This window comes from Asparagus officinalis, chromosome 3 (genome assembly GCF_001876935.1).
Source record: "Asparagus officinalis chromosome 3, Aspof.V1, whole genome shotgun sequence".
Taxonomy (NCBI): domain Eukaryota; kingdom Viridiplantae; phylum Streptophyta; class Magnoliopsida; order Asparagales; family Asparagaceae; genus Asparagus; species Asparagus officinalis.
Genome location: NC_033796.1, coordinates 86,111,196 through 86,125,006, shown reverse-complemented (window position 1 = coordinate 86,125,006; position 13,811 = coordinate 86,111,196).

The window sequence follows — 13,811 nt, the reverse complement described above, 5'->3', positions numbered from 1 at the left end:
GCCTCGCTGCTTTAGGACGAGAGATGCTTGCGACACGCCACAGGTTTTATGGTTGGGTCCATTCTTTGGACAAACTTTGGTGGACTCGCATGACGAAGTACGTCTTGAGCCGATGGAGCGAGGAGTTGCACGCTTGTGGTCTGTATGCAGCCGTTCGTGCCACTATGTATGGTTTGCCTGTTAGCACGAAGCATTTCTTCGCTTTGTGCGAGCTCTACAACCCGGATTCGAACACTTTTCTGACACGGCAAGGGGAGTTAGGCTTGACCCTCCATGAGATGCACAGGATTTCTGGTTTGCCCATGGGACAAATACTATATCAGGAATATTTTCCCTCCAATCAAGAATTGAGTCAGCTGAAGGATCGCATGCCCGACCGCTACGAGACTTTATGGGACCTCACTTGTCACTATCATATCGCTTTGGCGCAGTCTGACCCTTTAGCGAAGAGGGCTAAATCCCATGTGAGCCAGAAACAGTTCGCGTCTTATTTGTTTAGGAATCTAAAGAGCAATTCTAGCGAGGCTATTTGTGAGCTGGCACCGCTCATTCCTTCAGGGGTGAATAGTCTACTGAAGAAGGTTGATGCTCATTCCTATACCATTAGCAGTCCTGAGGGTGGTTTTCCTACAGGGACCAAGTTTAAGACATTCTTGTGGCATGCGACCGCGCCGATTCGACCGATGACCCTTCTCGCCGGTTACCTCGCTAATTGGTTGAAGAAATGCGTGGTCCCGTATCAGTCTAGTGATATCAGCTTGCCTACAAAAAGGAACTTTCGCTTCTTCCGGTGATGGTGGCTAACATTCATCGAGGGCTTCGACAGATTTCTGGTGCTTTTACACGGAAGGAAAGTGAATTACCGGCTCAGATTCCTACTATTAAGGTGGAGCTTCCGTACACTTATTTGATGGCTTGGTTCGTCCTTCATCGTTCTGATATGATGTCAGTGCCGTATGCCACAGACTCCTCCGCTCCCCTACTACATTTGTTTGAGAACGGCAAGTGGGAGGGGCGAGGATTCCCTGACGTCAGACAGCAGCTACAGGTCCACAAGTGTTGGGTGTTTTCCACTTGCTTTCCACAGTTCTCCGGCCGATACGGCGAGTGTCTGATTGATGAGGAGAGGCCGAGGGAGTATCGGACTCATTTGGACATCGGCTGCTTGCTACTTCGGACCCATGGCGGTTTGGTGGACGGTCTTCGTGCATGGTTGTGGACCGTGACGGGCTGTACCGGTGCTAAGTTTAGTCTCCCGAGTTCTGAGCGGCAGTTGAACCTCACCTTTTTAAGCTGCAAGTGGTTGTTAGCAGCCAATAAAATTATCCCTGTGAAGCCGATTGCAGAGCTAGAGGCTGAGGAGGCTTCTCAGGCTGATTCTCGTATGATTTGGGAAAATGCTCGATCACAAAGGGCACGGCACAAGACCCGTCGGATTGACGAAGAGGGAAAGAAGATCTTTCATTCTGCTGATGAAGCTTCAGGCGGAGATCTTGAAGATCACGAGGACTATTCTGAACGAGGTCAGTTTCTTACCCTTTCCCTTTATCCGAAGAGGGAAAGAATATCTTTCATTCTGCTAATGAAGCTTCAGGCGGAGATCTTGAAGATCACGAGGACTATTCTGAACGAGGTCAGTCTCTTACTCTTTCTCTTTATCTTCCAGAATTATTAAGCCTGACAATGGTTTGATGTTTCAGGGACCACAGCTGACCAAGATGAAGAGTTCCGTCCTTCTCCTCAGGCGAGACCTTCGATTGTTGCCCCTGTCGCTAGGCGGAAGAGATTAGCCCGCAAGCCGCATGTAGTTTCACGAGCATCGGATATGGATTTGGCCGGTGATGACCCTGCTAGTGATGGAGGTAACATCTATCCCATAGACTAGCATCTTGATCATTTAGAACTTTGATTCATGCTTTTCCATTTTTATATAGGAGAGCGTGGGGAGAGCGAGATGAGCCCTGATCCTGTTTTTCACGATTCTATATCTTCTGGTGGGCCCGACTCACCGCACCAGGTAGAAAGGCCTACAGAAGCTGGTGACATTAGGGAGACTGCCGACGTAGGACCCGGTTCGATGAATCCAGGTACATCTACCATTAATAATACACAAAGGAGTTGAATGATTTGGAATTTGTACATTCCCTGATTGTCTCTATACTTCTTGCTCTTCTAGATAATTCGCAGGAGGCAAACGTGGATTTTGGGAATAGAGAGGCTGACGCACCCATAAGAGGTAACTCATTTCTATTGGTCGTAGTCTCTTTATTCTCCTTTCGTACTTATATCCTCTTGTGTCAGATTTCTCGACTGATGATTTTGATGCGGAAGGCTTGCTTGTGGACACTCCTATGCTCCACTTCATGTATGGTTCTCCTCAAATTGATGATCAGTTGCCTGGAGATGTATTTCCTGAGTCTACGTTCCCTAAGAATCCCGAGGATGGTTTTTCTGAAGGTACGTAGCTCTTCTCAAGTTAATTATAGGACCAGTCAATTTTTGACTAATGCAACTATAATATGATGCATCTGAGAATTCCATTTTATATTTGACAGGAGCTTTTGTCGAGACTGATCCTGTTGAGCCGGCTATGAGACCAACTACATCAGCTGATACATCAACAGCGGTTACACCTCTACTACCCCCAGTGACTCAAGGGGAAGGAGGTATAAATTAAGCAACTAAGAAATGTCATTTATTTCCTCATTAAGGCTTTTGACGGATTTCTCCTTTTTGTGTAGGGCTTTCTTCTCGGCTTCACGTCCTTGTGAAGGAGTTGTTATCAGACAACGACCCAGAGAAGATTGTCATCTGTATAGAGATCCGTTCCTTCTTCTCCTTTGTGAATGCTATGATTGACAAGCTCTTCCATGGCGGACTTTCCCTTCACCAGTTCAAGCCATTCCTTGATCTTAAGATAAATTCCATAAGGGATGCAGGGTACCCAGATCTGGCGAAGTCTATTGTTGATGATCTTGACTGCCTAGAGCGTGAGCTTCAGATGTTTCGTGAGCTCCGAGATGCAGGTCCCTCTTCATTCATCGCTGCCGAGTTGGACACTCATTTACAGACATGGCACGATGCTAGGTTTCTTGCTGAGTTCGACATTCAGGTGCAGCGGGATCGAGTGGACCGAGTTGAGGCCCACCTTGCTGCTAAATCATCTTCACTCACCGAGCTTGACTCTTCTCTTGCCTCCTGTGTGACCGAGATAGACCAGCTCAGAAGAGCACTCCGTGAAAAAGAGGAGACTTTTGGTATTCTTCAGATGACGAAGGTACAGGATCAACAAGCTCATACTGCTTTATCTGAGGAGTTGAAATCTTTGAAGCAGAAGCTGACCGAGATGGAGGAGGTTGCTGCGAAGACTTTAGCTACCAACGAGGAGTCCATCAGAGTTGAGCTGAGGCAAGCTTATGATAAGAAGCTTTCTAAGCTTAATCAGCATATTTTTGGCCATGTTCTTGATGTATGATTTTATTTGCTGAATACTCTGACTTTTGATTTTCTTAGTGGAACTGGTTTTTATCTTTATCTTATCTTTATTATGATTCCTCATTCCGTTTGAAATGATTGACCATAATACTTTTAGGATTTTCGGTAAACCCTCAGCCCTCAACGGATTTGATTAGCCTTTACCGACTACCGTTTGAGTCGGGCTAGCATGCGGATTGTCTAAATCCGTTCCGCATGTCACGTTGTGCTAAGAGAGTGAATTCTCTGAGACTTTTGTGCTATGATGTTGAATACATAGACTTCGCCATTGTTATGGGAATAGGCTACCCGGCAACGTGTATTAGACGTTGACTTATCCCTACTTAGGCTTCGGGACCGTTTGAGTCGGGCTAGCATGCGAATTGTCTAAATCCATTCCGCATGTAACGTTATGCTAAAGGAATGAACTCCCTTAGACTTGATGCTACGGCTCCGAATACGTAGACTTCGTCATTGTCATGGGAATAGGCTACCCAGCAACGTGTCTTAGACGCTGACTTATCCCTACTTAGGCTTCGGGATAAAAATTCCCCAGAATCAAACTCTGGTGTCTTTTTCTTCGGAGAAAGACTAAACCGGCGGCGCGTGTTAGGCGTCGACATATCCCTTCTTAGGATTCAGGATGAAATTCCCCATGCGTGTGAGACATGGATTTCGGTGTTATTAATAACCACCTGCCACAATGTTGAATATGTGAACGTGTGTTCTTTTTTTTAACGGTTAAGAACTAACCAGCAGCGCGGGTTAAGCGCAGACTTATCCTTGCTTAGGTTTCAGGATAAAATACCCAGAATTGAACTCTGGTGTCATTTTCTACGGAGAAAGACTAAACCGGCAGCGCGTGTTAGGCGCAGACTTATCCCTGCTTAGGATTCGGGATAAACTTCCTAGGATGAATCCTAGATTGACAAATTTGGAAGAGATCGGTACGGGAAAGGAAGAATTTTATATTCTATTTCCCGGTCTTCTTTTAGGGTGAAGGCGAACCCGGACAACAAGGAAGGAAGAATTTTATATTCTATTCCCTGATTCTGGAAAGGAAGAATTTTATATTCTATTTCCAGCGCAAAAGAAACTAGAAGTGGGATCTCCACTCCGAGAATCTGGAAAATCTAGATAAACCTGCCTTTTATAGGATTGGTTATCTAAAATAAAAAAAAGTTCTTCGTTTATCGAAGTGAAACTTCAACTTCGGTTATAGCCATGAGAAGGCTTAACCAAAGAGAAGAAGAAGGGAGTTCTTTCGTTTATCGAAAGGGACTCTGAAATTAAAGTGGACCTCTTGTTCATGTAAAGAGTCAAGAGGGCCAGAAAGACATTTTTAGTGGACCCACTGTCAATTGAAATTGATCAGTGAGGGATTTTGGTGGTGAAAAATTATTTTGGGTTATCCTCTAGAATATCAAGTGTAATATTCTTCAAGGAACTTCCCGATAAACGGGTTATCCCGAATGTACTAGGGATAGTACTTTTTCAGGAACTTCTCATTTATTGGCATTAATTGCCTGGTGCCTTCTTGAGTAATCAGGCGATATGCACCGTTTGAGTAGACTGTGTCTATCACAAATGGCCATTCCCATTTGGGTTCGAATTTACCTTTCTTCTTGGAATTGAGAATTATCGGTCGGCGGGCAGCGAGGACCAATCTACCTCCTTGAAGCTTCTCTGTCGGACTCTTTTGTTAAAGGCCCTAGATATTCTGGCTTGATATAACTCGATTTGTTGTTGAGCCTCCAAGCACTTTTCATCCAGCCTCTCGAGTTCTTCGAGACGTTTTTGATGTTGTTCTTCTGTCGTCATCTCAGTTGCGAGAGCGATCCGAAGGGATGGGATTTGAATCTCCAATGGTAGCACAGCTTCACATCCGTATACTAATGAATATGGGGTGGCCCAAAACCTGATGAAGGCGTTGCTTATGAACTGTGGACCGTTGTCATGAATGATCCTTCTTGGCACGCCGTGTCGGTAAATGACATGATGCTTGATGAAATTGATGACGTTGTTCGTCTTTACTTCTCTAAGCGGAATCGCTTCAGCCCACTTTGAGAAATAATCTGTGATCGCGAGGATGAACCGATCACCTTTGACTGAAGGGGGAAAAATAGGACCGACGATGTCCATGCCCCATGTCTCGAACGGCCAAGACGTGGTTGATGTGTGCAACTGCTCTGGCGGTTGATGCATATAATTCGCATGTATCTGGCAAGCGTGGCATTCTCGTGCGTATTCGATTGCGTCACGAACCATCGTTGGCCAGAAATACCCCATTCTTCTGATGCGATCATACAGTTTGGGACCGGGCTGATGCGCACCACATTCTCCTTCGTGTGCTTCCTTAAGAACTTCTTCTGCTTCTTTGTTCGAAAGGCATCAGAGTAACAAACCATCGTACCCTCTACGGTATAACGTATGGGTCTCGGCATTATAGAAGAATCTTGGCGCTCTTCGGCGAATTGATTCTCTTTCTTTTACATCCTCTGGCAAAATACCATACTGGACGTAGTCAATGATGGGAAAACGCCAATCTCGGGACTCAGACCCCATTTGAGTTGAATTCACCTCTTTGGCGTTTATGTTTCCATCGTCTTCCTCTTTAATGTCCATATCGTATATGGGTATGCAGAGCTGATGCGTCCTTACTGTGACTAACAGCTCAGTTTTAGGAGGCTGCGCAAGTGATACTGCTAGTGCCGCCAGTGCATCCGCATAAGCGTTCTGGAGATGAGGGATGTATTCAATAAAGAATTCTTCAAAAGATTCCGTCATTTTGATGGCTTCCTGGTGGTACGGGATTAGGTCCTGGTTCCTGACTTCATACTCTCCACGGACTTGGTTGACTATCAGTTGAGAATCCTCAAAGGCTTCGAGATATTCGACCCCCAGCTCCTTAGCGAAACTGAGCCCAATGAGAAGCACATTGTATTCGGCTACGTTATTGGAGCACGGACTAGTCAATGAATAAGCTCGAGGCATCACATGCTTTCCCACTTGCTGACTGGAATACCAAGGCTATGCATAAGGCGAAGCGGCATAATGCTCACAGCGGAACCCGGATCTACTTGGATCCGGTTGACTTCGCTAGAGCCGATGTATCCTATGAAATATAGGGGCCGATCGCGGTTCGAATTCTTCGTCTGCATATCCTCTTTGGTGAAAGTAATGCAGGGAAGATTCTTAGTCGCTATATTGCAATGTTGACTCAGCAGTTCCGATTCTTCAGACACCGGCTTGACTTGAGTCAGGAACACCTCTGAATTGGCTAACGCTTCTTGTAAGGCCTCCCTGGTTTCCTTGGACAGTCGCAGCAACTCATACAGCGTTATCCGTGCTGGAATATTGGCTAGTTGAGCCATTATATCGAAGACTTGCGGAGTCTTTGAGCTTTCCGGTTTGTCTTTTCTAATCGGGCGACTGAAACGAGACTGCTTCGGATTCTGAATTTCCTGGGGATTCTTCTCTTTCGGTTTATTTACTGGCTGTCGTCGAGCTTCTTCGCCCGGTGTAGGACTTGTAATCATCCCCATCTCCGTGAGAGTTTTGGCTGGTCCCCGTTTATTCACCCCCTGCTCACTAGGTGGTGGATAGTTGTAGTGATACTCATTTCCGCTTCGGGTTGCAAAAACTTCTTGTTCTTCTTCAGAGAGCGGAAAAGCTAGTATTCTTTCGTCATCTTCTCCTAGTATAGCAGAGACTCCGCAGCAAGACTTTCCTTTCCCTTTGGACTTCTTCTTGGATGACGATCCGACCCATTGTTCATCTTCAATCAGGTCGGGGTGAACCCAGAGGATTTTGCCGTTTGGGGCTGTATGTGGCACAAGTCCTTTTTGACGCTGTCTATGTGGGTCGTCGTTTACTGTCTTCATTCCCACTTTGGTGATGCGTTTTGGTTCAAACCACGCTGTGGGCACCGATCCAAAGCTGATTGAAACCGCATTTGCTCCAACATTCTTGGACGGCTTCGGGGTTATGACACCTACATCAATTAGCGCCTGGATCTTGTCCTTGAGGTGGTAGCATGACTTCGTAGGGTGATGGACCGCTCTATGGTATGCACAATACCTCGGATCCGTCACTTTGCTAGCCCCTTCTTGATCCACAATCACCGGCAGCTGAATTTTGTTGTTCTCCAACAAGTACTTAAAGATGCCGGGAACTTCGTCATCTTTGAAGGAGTACACTTTGGGAAATCTTGGCTCTGAAGACTTCTGCTTCTGAGGCCGTTGTTGATTGTTGTGGCGCTCGTTGCTGCTGTCGCTGTTGTTGTTGCTGAGGTTGCAATTGAAAGGTTTGGTTAGCATCAACTGCATTAGCATGTGCCTTACCTTTCCCCCTTGGGTTGAAATTCTGTGCTGGAGCATTATTCGCCTGTTGGCCTCTCTCCGTCTTCTTTCTTCTGATGAATCGCTCGGCCTGCTCTCCTCGGACCTTCAGATCCTTCCATGTCTTGGACGGTGCTGTCCCCATTGCTTCCAACACGTCCAGTGCGAGGTTGTTGTGGCACGTCTGGAGGATGAATTCCTCGGTGATCGGGTCCCGACAGTTCATCTTCCTTCATGCATATATTTCTTTTTGTAAATTGTTTGTCATCATCAAAAAGGGGGAGATTGTTGGCCTTCTTGTTTTGATGATGTTTAACAAACAATTTACCACTAATGTTGTTTGTCTAGTATTTGTGTTTTCCTATGTATTGTAGACAAACAACGTAGTTGGAGGATGGATGGATTGCGCCATAACGACGATATCAAATGGAGGTTGGCGGAATTGTGGAGTGAAGCAACATACAATTCAAGTTAAAGATCAAGTTCAAGCTTCATCCGCAAAGTGTACCAAGTCAAGCTTATTGAAGATCAAGATCGGCTTGGGTAATCTAGTTTAGGTTTTATATTATGTGTGTTAAGTACCTTAAGCTCAATATCATATACACACACGTATTTGGTTTCTATGTATATATATAGTTATATATATATACATGCATGATTTTGAGTTTTCATGTTTTGAACACTTTTGCAAAATAATGAGATTTCACAATTGGGAAATGTAAATTGGAAAATTCTTTTTGTAACATGCTCAAAATATTATTTGCAAACATTTCTCAAAGTTTTATCAAGTTTGAAATTGATTTGTTATGTTTAAAGGAATTTACAAATTCACGTTTTCGTTCGTGCACATGTTCGTGCATGTTTTACAAAACTGATGAGTTTTTACAAATGGGAAGTGATATTTGAAATATTCTTTCTCTGACATGTTTATCTACATGTTTATAAACTTTCCTCCAGTTTTTACTATTTTTGGAGTTGATTTACTATGCCTAATTGATTTTACAAAATCGTGTATCACAGCAGATTTTCAGAAACTGTATTTTTGTGTTCAAACATTTATTTCTCTCAACTGGGAAATGATTTTTCAGAAATTCTTTCTCTGACATGTTATTCTACATGTCTAGAACATTCTAACAAAATTTCATAATTTTTGGAGTTCATTTACTATTTTAAATTGATTTTACAAAATAGCTGCGTACTGCTACAGTACTCCGGTCGACCGGAAATGTCTCTGGAGCTTTTTCAAGTTTGTACAGTGCGAGCGGTCGACCGAAAAAAATGGTCGGTCGACTGACCAGCGCCCAGAATGCCTATAACGGCTAGTTTTTTGTATCCGTTGGAGGGGTTTTTGGTCTTTTGGTTTGGGCTTTTGTTTGAGGTATTGGGAGGCTATAAATACCCTCTTATACCTCAGTTTTAATATTTTTCAGGTTTGTACAGTGCGAGCGGTCGACCGAAAAAATGGTCGGTCGACCGACCAGCGCCCAGAATGCCTATAACGGCTAGTTTTTTGTATCCGTTGGAGGGGTTTTTGGTCTTTTGGTTTGGGCTTTTGTTTGAGGTATTGGGAGGCTATAAATACCCTCTTATACCTCAGTTTTAATATATAGATGAGAATGTTTTAAAATAGTTTAACAAGGGTTTAAACTTGTTTAGTGTTTGTTTAAGTTTGGTTTAAGAAGCTTTTAAGCAATTGAGGGTTTGAGTTTGTGAATTCAATTTCACAAGAGCAAGTGGAGATCATCCTTTTGGTGTTTGAAGTTTTCTAAACTCAATCTAGCTTCATATTTTATATTGTTTGATTATCTTTTTATTAAGCTAGTGTTCATATTGAGTTAATTGTTTTATTGATACTCTTTGTTCACACACAACCTATTGAGCTTATTGTATTTACATTCATAGTATAATTTAGGGTTGTGGGTTTGTGACATTGAGAGTGAGCTTAATTGAGTTCTCACCTTGTCTTGAGAATAATCATTTGTCATATTTGTGTGTTTATTGTGAGAATCACTTTGTAATACACTTGTACACCGAGTGAGGAGTGTGTGGTGAGAGTCGGGGATCGTCCCAAGAGGAGTGGCGTCGGTTGACGTGCCTAGGGAGAGGTTGTAACCGAGCACTTGAGGAGGAGGACACGGGCTAGGACCAACACTTAGTGTGTAGAGTGTGAGTTGTAGAGTTTTCGGTTAACTAGAAAACCGAGTGTGTAGAAGAAGTTCCGGCTTCCAAACCGGATTGTGTTAGTGGATTTCTCCCCGGGAGTGGGGAGCGGAGACGTAGGACGGAAGGTCCGAACTCCGTGATCATATTGCTTGTTTGAGTTTGTCTTTGGCGTAGTTGTTTTTGCATTTATCTTATATCGCCAATTGTGCATTTCTCATCTTTTTTATGATCCACTATCTTGTTTAGATTGTTTATCCTTGTGTAGTTTATATATCCTTGCATATATATATTCATCATATAGGATATATCACCTTTTGTATATTGCATATTCTTGCACATAACTCTTTGTATATCTATCTTGTAAGAATATATTTGTTAATTAGTTTTAATTGGCATTTAATCGGATTAGATTAGCATAAGACCCTAATCACCCCCCTCTAGGGTCTAACAGGGGAACCCATCCCATTAAACGGCGTGAAGTTAATTAGATTGAACTTCGCCGGATATGGGATTGATTCTCACTCCCTTGGGTATGGACAAGGAATGCCCGTCTTTTTCATCTCTTGAGCGGAAATCAATGTATTGATTTTTCTCTCGAGATTTTTAATTTTCAGACTTTCATCTGTGTTTTCACTAGCATTCTCGTTACCACCCCCTGCATTGACGGGAGGATTATTGGTATTACAAGCTTCATTTGTATCCTCGTCTTCCAGATTAACCGGGTTACGACGACTTGGTTCGCCTTGCTGGTTCGTCAATGCTTGGATTTGCTGGTCATGCATTTCTCTCATGTTTTGCATGGCCATCTGCATTTCGAACCTGAAGGTTTCCTGCCGCTTAGCTAAGGCGTCTTCAAGCATTTTGGCCACTTGCTCCGCACTTATCATAAGTGCCTCGCGGGGTTGTCCCTCGCTGGATACCGTATTATCTGATGCAACCGCGGAGCCAGCATCAGATGATGGTTCCGGACTGCAGACGGGTTCTAGGCCGGGATGCTTTCAGAATTGACTCGAGATTATCTCGCGCCAATGTCCCTCTGCTGGTCATGTTTGTGGTGACCCTCGGAAATTCTCCCTCTTCAACCACCGTTCTTCTTCGTCGGAAACGCCTAGGCCTTGTTTTCGGAATTTCAGTACTGAGCCTTTCGAAAACCGAAACTCGTTCAGGGACCGCCTTGATGCAGCTGCATTCAGACAACACTGCCCGAATGAGTTTAGAACAGGGGCACTGAGTTTCCTGTTCTTGGGGACTCCTTTTCATGGTTTTATTCGTACCCCCAGCACGATAGTACAACTCGTCTGCTTGACGATCGGAGTAACCTATCGTGTGTTGGCAAGACTTCTCAGGTATAACATTATCGTCATCAGACGATAATGTTTCCTTCTGAGGGGGAATTGCTTTCTTAGGGCTTTCGAAAGTCACGCGCCTCGATATATGCCTTTTTGGGCATGAGTTCTCGGCGGGCTCCCGGACTTCAATGCGCAAGTTGGTGCGCGTAACTGCCCTGGTCTCTTTGCCATGTTGGAGGTGACGGCAACCCCCAGCATGTTGCGTCGTCCGGGGCTTCTTCATCGGGCCCAAACGATCTTGGACGGGAGCTTTGCCTCTCTCGTCGGGAATCGGACCGAGGCGCTCCAAGACTGGCTTCTTCCTTTGGGACGATTCTGCATGATCTCCCGGAGAAGCTATGGGGATTACCGGCGACTTTGGTTGATTCACCGGAGGTTGAACTTTGGTTAGAGGCTGTTTCGGCCTCCACACTTGACGGGTTGATGGCGGCTTCTTGGCCACTCTTTCTTTCTTCAATTGGACCCGCCATTCTTCAGTTGTTGAGGCTGTTTGCCTCTCATGTTCTTCAGATCCGCGGTGTAGCGGACCCCGTCTGTGGACTCCATCGCTTTGGCGAGTTGCCGCGCAAGGCGTTGACGTTGCCTCTGGCGGGCTCTCTTCGAGAGAGTCACAACGCCTTTAACAGTAGAAGCGTTGACGAGAACAGGTTTGACCTCGTTGGAGGTCGGTGGAACTTCACCTGACGCAACTTGCGTCAGCTGTAGTAGAGGCATCAGCAAGAATAGGTTTGACCTCGTTGGAGGTCGGTGGAACTTCACCTGACGCAACTTTGGCGTCAGCTGGGGTGAGAGCTTCGTTGGTATTCTGGACTTCTTCAAACCAACGAGCTTTTCTCCTGGAGGAGAATTTCTTGGACTTGCGGGGGGAGATAGATCCGGACGAGGACGAAAGGTACTCCTCGAACTTGTCCTGGTCGAATTGATACTCGACCTCCTCCTCGACCGGGATTGAGATCCGCGGCTGCGACGTGACGATCTCGGCAGCGAGATCGGTGGCTCCCACTGTGGTCGCCAGATTGTTCGCGGTGAAAATTGCCTTCATTGAATTCATTGTTATCTTAAATAACTGTTTTTCGGTTACAAAAGATCCGGTCTTTTTTTAGATCCGGTTACAACGAAATCAAAGAAAAAGAAAAAAAATTACAACTTTCCTTTTACAACTTTCCTTTAGAACAAATCGCAAGATCCTGTTTTGCGGTCTCTTGCTTGTGTGGGTTCTTTGCCGACGCCGGGGTTTATCCGTGGACCACCACGTGATCTAGATCCGGTCGGATCTACACGATTCGACGGGTATTATTTCGCGAAGGAAATAATAGCCGAGGGGGATTAGTTCACCAAGGAAATAATCGCCCTTAATTCTCGGGATCAAAGGCCAAGCTTTGATCCGGAGTGTGATCTAGGGGGCTCGGCTCTTGGCCGAGCCACCCATAGGTGGCTCGGCCACCGAGCCACCTATGGGTGGCTCGGCTTTGGCCGAGCCCCCCTTAGGCGTTGGGTTTTGTCATTTTTCGGTTGACTTAGACTCTGATTTGGCAGTAAACTCGATTCCTGTTTTGGCAGTACATCCACTTCTGAGTTCGAGTCCGAGTCTGCCCTTGGTTGGATGACTCGTTGATTCTTCGAACCCTTGGCTTGATTCCACACGTGAATGGATGTATTTCGTTGCTTGCGTGCGATTCGTCAACCTCGTCGCTTCGTTGGTTCGTCGGTTTGTGCCGAGCTATGCTAAGGGACCTATAAGCAATTTTATACGCCTACAATAGCTTCTCTCAATGCTTCTGAAAAAAGGCTTTAAAAGGTAGAAAAAACTTCATAGAAGAAAAATATGAGGCTTAAAAAGTTCCACAAGATGTTGACCATAGGTAGAATTCCACCTGTTTAATGTTAAATATAGCAATAATGTATATTTAAATTGTAATTAATTTTATTATTTTCTGTATTTCTAGCTCTTCATCTGGTTCTTCTTTTGTATGTGGTATAACTGATAGTGAATGGACAACTATAACTTGTGTAAAGAACATGCTACATGTTTTTTTATAAAGCTACCCTTATATTATTTGGTTATTAATACCAAACTACTACTCAACACTACTAGAAAATGAGCTTGTACCTACGGAAAAATAGCGACGGACAATTCCGTCACTATATGTTAATTTATAGCGACGGATACGTCCGTCGCTATTTATCCGTCGCTATAATTATTTTAGCGACGGATTATCACATTTTAGCGACGAAAATTTTTCGTCGCTAAAATATTTTACGACGAAATTTTATTTCGTCGCTAAATTAATTTTAGCGACGGAATTTCCGTCGCTAAAGAGTTTTTAGCGACGGAAATGCCGTCGCTAAAATTAATTGCTGGCAAATTTTTTTGGGCGCGGGCGCCCAAATTTTTTGGGCACCCGCGCCCGAATTTAATACCCTACCCTAGGTTTCCCCCCCTCTCATTTTCCCCGCCCCCCTTCTCATTTTCACCCCCCGCTGT